Genomic DNA, 14,512 nt, shown 5'->3' with positions numbered 1-14,512 from the left:
TGCGCCAGATTTGGATAGTCAATCCTATTAAAGGCTGATCCAGATGAACTTGCAAAGCTAAATGCACCTCATCAGTTGCCAGATTATCCAATACATCCAATCGAGCTGTTGCCAACCAGAGACAGGGTTGAAAACAGGCTGAAATACTACTTTTCTGCCAACCAAGAGTTCAGAAGTAGGCCTCAGACTGCTGTGAGATGTAGGGGTACAAAAGGGGGTGGTGATGGACGGAGCATCTGAACCAATCAAACACTCACACCCAGTCAACAGATCTGCGTTTAATCCATCACTGTTCTTTAGCCCACTCTGCAACCCCAGTTCAGACATGGCCATATGCAAATCAGTCTGACCCTGTGCCTCATGGGAACAGTCCAGCCCGAACTGCCAAGCCATGCCTTCCCCGGACCGGAAACAAGCTTCCTAGGGCCGGTTTCTGGCATTACAGCAGTCTTCAGCCAGGCTTGCTTGAATCCTGTGGCAAAGTGAGCAAGGGACTCACGTCTGAGCGTACCCTGCCAACTTATGGCGAACAAAGTGGTACAAAAGGGGGTGGTGATGGACGGAGCATCTGAACCAATCAAACACTCACACCCAGTCAACAGATCTGGGTTTAATCCATCACCGTTCTTTAGCCCACTCTGCCACCCGAGTTCAGACATGGCCATACACAAATCAGTCTGACCCTGTGCCTCATGGGAACAGTCCAGCCCGACCTGCCAAACCATGCCTTCCCTCTCAAACTCAAATTGTACCCCTCCTCAGATGGTGCAAAGAATGGTAGCAGAATTGTACCAATGAATAAGTCATTGGGTATTTTTTTTTATCATCTATGGAGGATTCTACCCTGCCTGAAAAAGCGCTGGAGTGGGCAGCTGTATGCCACATCGTACTCTGGGTTTGCTAGGGGGGGTCCTTATCTAGGAGGCCCCCGGGGCTCCATTTCAGTACAAGCACCATGTAGTAGATATGAAGGAAAGTTATGTCATTCTGCACGGTAGATTGGTTTGAAGCAGAGACCTACATTATTAATGTATGGATTGTCCCTCGTTTTTTCTAATATAAGGCAGAAGGCTGCCCCCAATATGGCAGCATCAATATTAATGGCAGGAGATGTAAATTGTGTCCTGGAAGGTGATTTGGACCGGGAACCACTGAAGTCTTACACTAAACCCCGGATAAGAGACCCTTTGGCACATTACAGAAGGTATGCAATTAGAGGATGTGTGGTGCCAGAGGCATCAGGCGGTACGTCAGTTCTCCTGCTACTCTCTGGTACATTTAGTCAGTTAGACTATTGGTTCCTATCAGTGGAATTAGGACCTGCTGTAAGGGGAAGAAAGTAGTGATCAGGGGGGAAGGTATAAAAACTACATATGGTGTCCGTCAACAACTTGAAAGAGATATAGCTAAAGGGGAGGAGAAATTAGGAGACCTGGAAAGGGACCTCCCAGGAGCCTCCCAGAAAATGGAGGAATTACTACTAACAGATTTACATAGACATACATTTCCACGAGCCGACAAAGACTACACATGGAGGGGGACAAGACGAGAGCCCTGTTAGCCTGACTGATCAAGCGAGAGTCAGACACTACCCCTTAGTGCAGCTTAAGGACAGGAACAGTGACATGGCTCTCTTGCAGGCTGCAGTGTGGCTGTTCTAGCTGATCACCTTGAACAGGTGTATGCCCGGCACACACCTGCAGAGGAAGAGAGAATTAAAAGTTACCTAGACTCAATAGAGCTGCCACAGTTAGAAGAGGAGGCTGGGAAGGCCCTAAATATTCCAATCCACAAAGAGGAGGTTGTTCTGGCTATTCAAAGATTAAACACAGCTAAAAGGCCGGGGGTGATGGGCTTCAGGCGGAGTTCTATCAGAGGTTCGACCCGCAACTGGCGGACCATCGATAGGTCTATAACGAAGTGTTGACGAGAGGTGTATTTCCACCTACTATGAGAGAGGCCGTAGGGTCCATGATACCCAAAACAGACAGGGACTCTCAGTTGGCCAACTCTTATAGACCTATATCATTACTGAATATAGACGTCAAAATACTTAGTGGGGTCCTGGCAGCCCGACTGCTCTCCGAAGTCCCCGATATTGTTCACCCGGATCAAGCGGGCTTTGTTCCTAAACTTAACACTACTCATGATTTAAAGAAGGTTGGCGCATGTCTGGCACTCCCCATGCCTGCTGGAAGATGACTAGGCCCTTGCATTGCTAGACACAGAACAGGCTTTTGACTCTGTGGAATGGCCTTATCGGTGGCAGGTCCTCCGTAAAATAGGGACTCAGGGAGAGTTTCTTAAAGGGGTACAGTTGCTTTACCAAGCCCCTATGGCACGGATCAGAGTGGGCAATACAACAACCAGGGTTTGGCGTAAAGCAGAGCAGGGCCACGCTGTAAATAGTTTAAACAGAACAAATGCCAATACTGCGTACTATTTTTTGACCATTTGAGTGCACAATGAAATAAAACACTTGTATCACACACAGACCTTTAGTTTAGTCTGACTTAATCTGTTAATTAGCTAAATTATTTTTGGAAATTTTGAAGAAATTTTGAAGAAATTACAGCAATTATTTTACATTGGAGAAATATGATACACCTATACTAATATATACAAAAACCTAATTTTTGTGCAAAAGAGGGGGACTTTTTAAAGGATCAAGTGTTGTGTGAAAAAAGAATAGTAAAAAGAATTCCAAACACCATATCAACAAATCATTCCGTATCACTTTCATACCACATTCTCACACTCAAGAAAAGCAAGCAATGAAAAAAAATGAGAAAAGATGAAAAAAGATGATGAAGTGAAAATGTACCTCACCCACAATTTTTGAACAAGGTACTAAACAATTTTAAATGTTCTAACCAGACTAGACATTTATGAGCCATCTAATTCTTTTTTTCAAATTCCATTTTTATACATGTTATACAAAACAGAAGATTAGCCCAAATAAAAAGGTCGACGCGTTTCGAAGCCCCTGAAATTGGGGGATTCTCCTCAGGACCGTGTGGAATATATCCTGTGTATCTGAGAAGGGAAGAAGTCCTTCTTTCCACAAAAGTCAATCAACAGCGTATGGGGATTGTCACTGTCGTCCCTTATCTTTCGCCGTGGTTTCTTTCGTTGTCATGTTGAGGTCAGAATTATTTTAAGGGGGACTCTGCCTTAATTCATACAGATTCTAATCCCACTGACTGATCAGAGTGGGGGCCTCAGTATCTAGACAGATTAAACTGTGCAGAGGTACTCGCCAGGGATGCCCGCGCTTTCCGCTACTGTTCATGATGTCCATGGAGCCATTAGCTGTGGCTGTGCCGGGGAGGCTAGGAGGGTGGGGTGTACGGCTAGGCGACACTATCATGTGGTGTCCCTGTATGCCGAGGACACCCTGGTCTAGCTTCGCCAACCGGAAAAATCAGGGTCATTGCTGCTTGCGGAGCTGAGAGGATTTGGTGAGGTATCCGGCCCCCAGATCAACCCGGGAAAATCATAACTAATTCCCATTGGGAAGTTAGCGATGGAACTGCAGACAGAACTCCCTAAAGTTGAACTACCATGGGTGGGTGAAGGGGAGAGATATCTAGGTATACGGCTAGCAAACTCGCCATCTAGGTACTTGGATTTCAACATTGGTAGAGTAATCGAGGGACTATGAGGTTCAGTGAGGTTCTGTAAGGTTCTGTAAGGTTCTGGCTGGACATGCCGTTATCTCTCATGGGCTGAATTGCTATAATCAAAATGATTATACTTCCAAGGTGCTAGTACACAATGCAATACTCACTCTATCTTATTCCCTGGTCGTATTTCCGAGCCCTTGATCAACTTCTCATAGATCTTCTATGAGGTAACAAACAAAAACGGATAAGGTTGACGACGCTGCAGAGGACATGGAACCGAGGAGGGTCTGGAGGTTCCTTGCATAGAGCTATATTACATTACATGGCATCCCAGCTATAGCATGCAGTGCACTGGATTGATACCCACGATAATTGGAAGACATATTTCCTGGCAGGTACACGTCGGATAAATGTTCCCAGAATTATTAATGCTTGGGAGAGGTGTACCCCCGAGCCCACATATTATATGACATGTAGCAGAGATCTGGGAAATGGTGGTCCGAAGTGTGATTCAACATGCGCCTTATGCACCTGATACTCCTCTGTGGGCACTATGACCCTTTGCCAGTATAGCGGACTCTATGTCCATAAGGAGGTGGAAGGAGGGGGGATGCCAAAAGATGGGCGACCTCTATATGAATAGTAACATTTTGATACGAGAGGAAGTAACCAACAACTTTAATTTGGGGCCTGGGGAATTTCTACAATTCAAGAAAATCTCTAGTGTGACCCGAGAAATTTGGGGTGGATTTCTGGCAGAACCCCTTAGCACCAATACAATAAAAGTAATGTTATATATGGCACAGGATGGACAGTTGGTCTCTCACATATACAGAGCCCTAAGGGATGACCTACCTGGGGGCGTTCTACTGGTAAAGTACATGTGGGATGTTGGACTGGACTGGAGACCCCACAATCTGCCAGAGAGTGAGGGAGAGTTCAGGAGGGGTCTGCACGGTCAGCTTCAATACATGTTTAAACTCCTACTTGGGAGAATCCGCGAGGGTCGAGGCACCACACTTGCCCCTGGAGCCCTGACGCTGCTTGTTTCCCCCGCCGCCGTTGCTTGCCACATTGCACGGCCGCTGTGGGGGGGAACTACAGCTCCCAGCCAGCACAGCGACCAGCACCGCCCACTTCCGTTTTTTGCGCGCCCGGAGGCGCTTAAGCTTCCACTGAGGAGCGGGAACTTGGGAGACTCCGCGAGGGTCGAGGCAGACCTACCATCTTTCGCCGCCACACTTGCTCCTAGGGCCCTGATGCTGCTTGTTTCCCCCGCCGCCGTTGCTTGCCACATTGCACGGCCGCTGTGGGGGGGGAACTACAACTCCCAGCCAGCACAGCGACCAGCACCGCCCACTTCCGGTTTTTGCGCGCCCAGAGGCGCTTAAACTGCGGCAGCTTCCACTGAGGAGCGGGAAACTTGGGAGACTCCACGAGGGTCGAGGCAGACCTACCATCTTTCGCCGCCACACTTGCTCCTGGGGCCCTGACGCTCTTGATTCCACCGCCGCCGTTGCTTGCCACATTGCACGGCCGCTGTGGGGGGAAACTACAGCTCCCAGCCAGCACCGCCCACTTCCGTTTTTTGCGCGCCCGGAGGCGCTCAAACTGCGGCAGCTTCCTCCGCGTCACGGACGGCGCCGGGCTAAGCCCGGGCAAAGGGCGGGCAAAGGGCGGGCAAAGGGCGGGCAAAGGGCGGGCAAAGGGCGGGCAAAGGGCGGGCAAAGGGCGGGCAAAGGGCGGGCAAAGGGCGGGCCGTCTGTGGCCGTCAGAGGCCAAAGGAGGCTGGGCTGGGCCACGTCCATTGGCAGTTTATCCAAGACTACAACAGGATCGAGTCGTAATGTTAAAAAATGGTGCCAATTACTGATCTAACTACTATCTCCGTTGGTATTGATCCCTGCATTTGTTTTGGTTGTTCCAGAATTGTTGAGGTTACAACTTATTTACCGTAAAATGGGTAAAAGAAACCAAGTTATATCACGGTCGCAAACTAGGAAAAAAACTACGACTACCACCCTTCCAAGTTTGACCGCGATAGACAAAATGTTACAAAAAACAATTGGGGTTGTGGCCACGGCCATAGAGAACACCGAGAGACGATTTTCGCTCCCCCCAAGTATTCTTCCTTTTGCCCAAGTAGAAAATACATCTATGACCCTGGACAACTCCACCGAATCCTTATTTGCAGATTCATATGCGGGACTACCTGGAGCAGCGAACTACGGGACTAGCCCAAAACAAGATCTGGCAACTAATGAACATCCCTGTATGGGTAGTAGGCTCTCATCTACCCCCACCATGCAGTCGCACCGGTCGGATCTAGATTCTCTACCACTTGAGACTGACGATCAGGCAGGTATGGAAGGCTCAGATTCCCAACTAAGTAGCGTATCAGTGATTGTGGATAGGGTAAACACTGATAGTTCACCAGTACGCAAAAAGCAAGGAGTAAACTAAAACATGTTACCAATGAGCAATTAGTAAACAAACAAAGGGGTAAAGCTGGGCGCGTATACCGAAAGGCGACACAAAACTCGGCTGGTCAAAGAAGTGAGGTCATGAGCCATTTAAGTAATATAGGTGCCCGACCTCCGGAGGATAATACCGAGATGGGGAATGCCGGATTTTGGGTTCAAATGGAGACACTGATTTCCACTCTATTAGGGCCTATCTGCCTAAAGATGACAAATATTGAAATTAGGATAGGTTCTATAGAAGGAAAAATAGCAAAGACTGTAGAGTGTAGTGATTAATATGGTACCAAGTCTTGTCCGCCACCACAAGCATCCACTTCAAATGGGGCATTGCCAAAGACCACTTTAAATAACAACAAAGAGGGTGGAAAGGCAAAGGAAAGACTAAATCCAAAACATAGGGTGATTACTAGTGACACAAACATAAGTAAGGGCCCATCATCTGTTGGTAATAACCTCAATAAGGATAAACCCCAGAGTAGTAATAGCAAGGGCATCCCAAAGGGGATACAGCACTCCTTAACCCCGGAGACAAGGACAACTGCTCCACGTGGGGTTAAGGCCACAGGGAAAAACGATACAACAGAGAGGAAGGGCTCTTTTGTCCCTGGAATCTCAAGGCACAGTGATGTTCCCCGGGTAGTGAATCTACCCCAGAATGCAGCACATATGTCACGATACTTTGTAATGTACCTAAATTGCGGGAAGGCCAAACAGAATCGCAAGAAACACTTAGGAATAAAACCCTCCATTGGATGACTAACAACTGCAATTACCCCATATCAATTGCTGAACACATATTACCCACCCAAAGAGTGGGTTGGATAGGTCCAGCCCCTTTGACGGGGACTGTGTAATAATAAGCTTTAGGTCACCAAACTGGGCGCATGCAACTCTACTTAACGCCCCCCCCCCCACCATCATCTACAGAGTTCAACAGTACCTTTGGGGTACTTTTATAAACATTTATGGACCAATCCTATAGTACCCGCACATAGAATGCTGGGCTCCAACCAAAATATTAATTACTTACCCCTCCCACGAGTAGCACATCCAATCCGAGCACCCTTTCCATTGTTCAACAGATTTGAATGTTTGACAATGATGGAGGAAAATGACTGACAAAGTACCAGAAAGGGTTCCCGTGGGACACAAGATAGACCAGTCATTAACAATTGGCCTTCATTAAACAGGTTGTGCCGAGGGAAATAGTCCAACTATTAATAGAGATGACAATTCAGGGAGTAGGGATGATGAGATTAGTAAGGATGATGTGATATGTGAACATGGTATAGTAACTCCGACTGAGTGCTCAACCAACGGGGGAGAATAGTTAATTGTAAGTCCAACCTTAGATATGGATGTTGACGCTGTCGGGGGCTTAGGACATGAAGGGTACATACTAACAACTTGGAACATCGCAGGCCTGAAGAGAAAGTTGGATACTCCTTTTTGGCAGGCTTTCATAAGACATGGTAGTGATTTTATCTGCCTTCAGGAGACATGGAGCACCGATGAGGTTGCAGTGGAGGGTTATACCTCTTTCTGTTTAAATGCAGTTCCCTCTCAAACAGGAAGAGCTAAAGGCGGCCTATTGTTGCTTATATCAACAAAACTTGTGGGGTGCAAAATTATAAGTTACGCCTCAATTGGCAATTACAGTCAAGTCCGGAGACTAACGTTTCCGAAGGGTAAGGACTTGGTCTTTATTAATTTTTATAATAATATTTTTAATATTAAATCTCTTCAGAAAACTTGTAGTTATTCTGTGGGCGGGTGATTTTAACATTCGAGTTTGCCCGACTGCATTAACCAATTCCTGTGGATTTATGAAGCACCATACTTTTCCCTCCACAAACGATGACAGTAATCTACATTTCCCACATTGTAATTATGGCATGGCTATAAATACACTCATGGCAAAATTTGATCTTGGGCTTTTAGATTGTACTATGACTAAAGATAACATTAAATGCCCGACATTTACTGGGAGGAATGGGAATAGTAGCATAGATCACATCATATTATCTGAATACAGTTGTTTTATTGACTTATGGATAACAGAGCAGGTGGTTAGTGACCATAATAGTATCTCCATAGTATTATTATATTGGGGGAGGAAAACACTCAACACTGAGGACCGACTTGTAGATATTGTCCCTGTCCGGCCCAATGGGATGAGAATAAAGTGGGCTGGTGTGGATCCGCCAAAGATTCAAGCAGAGGTGGTTACCAGATGTAGAGATGCTATTGATTGTTGTTTAAATAAGGATGTTACACCTGGAATTTTACTAACTAAGTTTACAGAAATAAACAATGTAATCAAGAAAGTATTGACTAAAATTCCAAGAGTGGAGAAGCCGGGTGGCACGAGGTGGTTTGACTCAAAATGTACTCAGGCTTTACAGAAACTCAAAATGGCGTTAGGGTCTAGACCCCACAATAAACTGTTAATCCATGAACTCAGAAAAAGTTATAAAATGATTTTGTTGTCACATAAGAAAGAAATGAGAACTGAAGCCTGGGATAAACTAAATATGGCTGCCAACACGAAAAACAGTAAACTTTTCTGGGAAACTGTTAACAGCCCCTTCTTAAAGGAGAACTGTACACCTGAACTAACATCCCACGTTAATTGCACCGAATGGATTCAACATTTTCCTAATATTTTTAACCCTGATAGGCTGGTTTGAAATTTATTTTTAGACAATGATTATACATGGCCAAGACTACCGTTCTCAATCAATGTGGATGAGGTACGGGAGGGTTTGATAAATAGCAAAGGGGGAAAAGCACCAGGACCGGACGGCGTCCCAATAGACATTTATAAGGATTTGATGGATTTGTGGGCTCCGCTCCTTACAATTATTTTTAATATATCGGCTTTGGGGAATTTTCCTATAACATGGGCACAGTCAATCATTGTCCCATTACATAAAAAGGGATCACGCTCTGAGGTCTGTAATTATCGGCTAATTTCATTACTGGACTCCTCCATAAAGGTGATGAGCAGGGTACTCCTAAAAAGACTGGAAACTTGGGCCACAGATCATAATGTATTAACTCCAGCCCAATTTGGATTCCGGAAGGGCATGGGAACGATCGAACAATGTGTAAATCTGGATCTACTCATCAGCAAGTACACAGTCGCCAAGGAGGGCAACTTGTTTTTGTGCTTTGCTGACTTGAGTAGTGCGTTCGATCTGGTGGACCATGCCCTGCTATGGAAAGTATTGCTTGAATCTGGAGCCCCTGAGGAAATAGTATTTTTCCTGGCGCGAGTATATGAGAGACTTATGTGCAGTGCGCGCTATGGGCCTACAGGCGAGCGAACCCCATTTTTCCAGTAAAAAGAGGTATAAGGCAGGGCTGTGTGTTGGCACCCCTGTTTTCCCTCTTTATCAAATAGCCACAATTTTAAATAATATCCCGGCAGATGCTCCAAAAATTGATGACAGTGGTATCTGTCCTATTATATGCTGATGATGCTGTTTTAATCTCCCGTACCCCCCTAGGCCTTCAGCGACTTATTAATGAATTTACAAATTTTATTAAGGATAGAAAACTTTTAATTAATAAATCAAAAGACTTACACCATGGCCTGCGGTAAGAAGAAGAAGACACTAAGGCCATTTTTTCTCGAGGGTTCCAAAATAGAGTCCGTTACATCTTTTTGCTACCTTGGTGTCACTTTTGAATACAATAGTAAATGGGTATGCGAACAAGAAAATATTAGACACAAAATGATAAGGAACGCCAATGGTATTTGTCGTTTTGCTAGTAAATTTGGGGACCGTAGATTACAAGATATGGTAACCATATATAATGCCAGATGTGTCTCCTCAGCTCTATATGGAGCCGGTATATGAGGGCATTCATCTACAACACAACTCCAAAAAAACGAAAATTGCTTTTTAAAACGACTACTGTGTGTCCCGGTTTCGGCTTCCAATGATTTAATCCATCATGAAACCGGCCTGAACTATATATATCAGATCTAGCAGCCTTACACCCATTACTTTCGTGGCGTTCGATTTGGTATAAGAGCGAGACAGAGTTCACTCAGAAAATAATTGAAGACTGTCTCAAATTAGAGCATGCCTCCCACATCCCATGGCTTAGCTATATCATTCATTGGTATAATATATTGTTTGATTTTAATATTCTAAAGATGTCTGAATGCATAATCCCCTTGACAAAGATGGAAATTAAGGATTCCTTCTTGTTATACAAAAGGGAAGGGTGACTGAAGTTAACTAGGACCCAAAAAACTGTTGTGTTTTATAGGCAACTCGCACTCAAAAGTGGGTTCCAGGCTTATTTGTCCGATGTATCTAGACCTTCACATCGTTTTGTTTTAACACGCCTGAGGTTGGGGATTGTACATCACTTGGTATCCTTTCCTGCAATAGGAGAGAGATCTACTGTGTTATGTCCATGTGATAATACCTCTAGACAGAGTTGCTGCCATTTTTTACTTTTCTGTAAATTTTATATATTTTTAAGGAAATTTTATCTGAAGCCTATCCTTTTAAAATACAATGTTCGTACAACAGCGGATGCAATGAATTTATTATGTGCCCTTGAAAATACAGATATTTGTTTTCGGGTTGCATTGTATATACTGAAATGTAGAACAACAAGGAAATCGATAATACCATAACTACCACAATTAGCAGTTATGTTGACTCCTTCACAAAGCACAAGACACTTTTTCTTGGAGTGGAAATGTTTAAAATGTACCATAAGAACACGAATGTCTACTCAGGCACATGTCACTTTAATGAAAATGTATAAGGGACAAAAACCTTAGCTAAAATACTTTTTAGCATTATGCACTTTGTTGTAATACTTTTCCATTTGCTGCTACTAGTTTGTACGTAAGCGTTTACCCAGGCACATGTCACTTTAATGAACAATGGCTAAAGCCTAAGTTAAAGTACTCTCAGCATTATGCACTTTATTGTAATATTTTTCCATTTGCTGCTATTAGTTGCACGTGAGTGCTTGAACTATTTTTTTAGTATTTATTAAATAATGTTGTCCCGTTGGTGAACCATATTGTGGGTAATTATATGGAATGTGCAGTCAACCCTTTTTACCTTACCAGGGTAATTGTAAAACTTTTAAAATTACGATGATTTCATGTTATATGTTATTGAATGTATTTTTAATGTTGCTTTTATGGTTGTGTCATGCAAACCGAATAAAGCTTTCCAAAAAAAACAAAAACTCAGTGCACCAGGTATACCTTACTCCACATATAGTACAAACAATCTATCCCACTCGCAGTGCTGAATGTCTGTTATGTAAGGTACAGGTGGCGGACTTCATTCATATGGTTTGGACATGCCCCATGTTGGACACTTATTGGGACGAGGTACTAACACATCTTCTGAGACCCAGGGAATGAGAGATACCAAAAGAACTCCAACAAGTAATATTGGGTCTCCTACCTAGCCCTAAAGGTAGCACATTAAGTAGGAGCTTGCTCTCATTAGCAAGAAGACGCCTCATCATTGCATGGCTCAGACCAAGGCCCCCGCAGGTGGGAGACTGGATGAAAGATACGTGTGAATGGGCAACAGCAGAAAGGGTGCGAATGCAGAGGGTAGGTAAGGATGAAAAAGTGGAGGAGGACCTTTGAGCTTGGTCTCAAATGATGGTAGACCTTAAGAATAACCACGAGTCAGGAACACAGGTCTCTGAAGTCACAGGAGAGGGTGCATCACAGGAGAGTAATTATGGGGTAGACATGTCATGGGTCAATATGAAAGGTTTAGAAAGGGATATAATAACCATGTAAATAATAGCATTGGAACCAGGACTCGATGTTTGGGTGCGGAAGGGGAGGAGGAGGTTGGGGGGGGAGGACGGTGGGAGTTTAAAGTTGGTAAAACTAATGTGGACATTATGCAAGTACTGAATTTGTATGTTATTCCGGTAGAAATGATGGGCGAAAAAGAACCTATTCTTCCCGTTGTCCTTTGCTGTGTAAGGTTAGATAAATGTGAGAATGGGAAAAAGATATGTTTAAAGGCTGTAAATCTTTGCGAGGGGAAGTTCGGGGGGCTATACATATACTTCAATTTCCGGCTGCAAAAAAGGGTCTATATGATATAAATGCCAATAGAATTTATGAGGGAAAAAATCTACGGTGGCATGGAGGATGAATTTAGTCTTTTCCCTAAAGGTCTCCTTTAGGAAAGTGGGGTTGAACATGAGAAAGAAGAGGCAGCTCCAGATAAAAAGGTCTGGAGAAAAAACTGCCTTTGGCACAGCTACAAATGACTGTGGGCGTGACTGTGTGAACTTAAGAGCATTCTAGTACTGCTGGAAAATCTAATTAAAAGAGGAATCAAAAGATTACACAATTTCTTTGTTTTATAATATCAGTCAACGATATTCTTCTAGGCCTCATGGTTAACGCCCAAAGACTTTTTCCATGCCTGCCTATTCAAGGCACGCACAGTGTTCATGGTCTTGGTAGCAGAGTCAACTGGAGGATCAGCAATTTATGTATAGTTGTCTCATTGTCAAGATTAAACAAACTTAGACTCTTTCACAGACAAAGCACAGAGGCAAAATGGCTTATCTGTCAAATTTCCACCTCCGGTGCATCATGAAGTCAGCAATGGTAACACACGCAAAAACCTGTCTGAGTGAGATACCCCATCATAGGGCTGATTTTTAACTCTCTTAAAGTCATATAAGAAAAGGGGGGAGAGGCAGAAAAGACTGGAATCTAAATAAAAAGCAACCTGGCCCGACGCTTTTGAGAGTTTAGAGAAGTAGGCTCCAATTCTACACCTACAGTGAAAGAAAGAAAAGGCTTTGGCATGCGTCTGCATTGTATACGTGTTACAGCATGCACATATCTTGTACTAGAAGTATAAAGATAATGAACAGCTTAGGGAGTTTGTGTTGCATCAAACAGGTGGCACAGTACCAACATGTTGAAAAAGGAAGAGCACAAAGGTGCAGGAGTACTTGAGTGAAAAATAAAGGCAGACTGAATTCAGGAAGAATACAGCAAACAGGTGTTTATATTTAAAGGAGATGCACCATGAATGACACTGTGCAATTCACACAACATACGACAGAAGCTGATGATTTGACCAATAACAGTGTCATCAATAAAAAGGCTAGCCTGGTGAAAACATTTATTCAAGCTTTTAAACAATGCTGTGCATCATCTAACCATGAGGTTATTTAAAGTACGAAGAGCAAGCCAGGTAGCCATCTACCTCCACCTGAAAAATGTTCATATTTTTTAATACCACATGGCTAACTTGAATCAAAGTGTGAATGGCTGACAGGATGTTGAAAGCGATGCCACTTTTACGTGAAAAACCCAGCAAGTACTTAACTATCGTGTAGGGCTGCTTAATGTCTCCTCAGATTTGGGCCATCAAGATAACAACTTTAGAATTGCAATCCGCTAGCAGCCCATCTGTGACATAGAAATCAAACAACTGATTTCCAAAGCACTCTCTGCCCTATACGTCTTTTATATAATAGGCAAAGGTAACCTATCCCGCTATACAGCAGGGCAGGTTTGTGGCTTAATAAAGTAGATCAGAAGCACTTGCCGCTGTAGTGGTGGTTTCAGTTGTTTCCATGTCCGTGGGAGTTAGATGCCAAGAAGCGTTAAGCGGTAGGACCTATTTCTCTTTTTTCTACACAGAAAAAGGTGTTAGTAGGTCCAGCTGTGTTAACAGCAAAGGGAAGGAAAATGCTACTTACCAGTATGCATCTGTTCTTGGCATGTAGAGCTGCAGATCACTACACTTTTGCATTAGATCGCCACCTGGTGTTGGGCTCGGATAATTGCATGTTGTTGTCGTCTTGGAAGAAGTCTTTTGTAGTCACGAGATAGGTCACTCCTCCCTTGGACGAAAGTGCGCATAGGCATCGCCTCCATCCTTAGATTGTTTTTCGCCATGATGGGAAATGATGGAGTTAGCAGAAGTAAAGAAAAAGGATGTCCATGCGTGTGCATCTAAGTAAGATAAAACTGGAACAGATACAAGTCCCGGGGAGGCCGGAGGGCATGTAGTGATCTGCAGCTCTACATGCCAAGAACAGATGCATACTGGTAAGTAGCATTTTCCGTTCGAGGCATATGAGCTGCAGATACTACATTTTTGCATCGATTACGCAGCAGTGTCTTCCCTAGCGGTGGTCACCTGTATCAGTTGCAGTAGTTTGAAAGAGAGTTTTAAGGACAGCTTGACCTACTGCAGCTTGCTGCTTGGCTTGCACATCAACACAGTAGTGTTTAGTGAAGGTGTGTGTTGTAGACCATGTTGCTGCCTTGCATAGGTCTTCTAGGGGGATGTTCCCTAAGAAAGCCATAGAGGCTCCTAGCTTGCGTGTGGAATGCGCTCTAGGAGGAACTGTTAA

At 44.1% G+C, this 14,512-nt stretch overlaps 1 protein-coding gene across 2 annotated transcripts in view; it reads right to left on the bottom strand.

Annotated features, from left to right (window-relative positions):
• Positions 1 to 14,512, bottom strand: part of ARHGAP21 (Rho GTPase activating protein 21) — a 545,637-nt gene that overhangs the window by 27,762 nt on the left and 503,363 nt on the right. The window lies entirely within an intron of this gene.

The sequence above is a fragment of the Lissotriton helveticus genome, chromosome 10, assembly GCF_964261635.1.
Source record: "Lissotriton helveticus chromosome 10, aLisHel1.1, whole genome shotgun sequence".
Lineage (NCBI taxonomy): Eukaryota > Metazoa > Chordata > Amphibia > Caudata > Salamandridae > Lissotriton > Lissotriton helveticus.
Note: the sequence above shows the minus strand (reverse complement) of the source record. Positions and strands in the feature narration are given on the sequence as shown.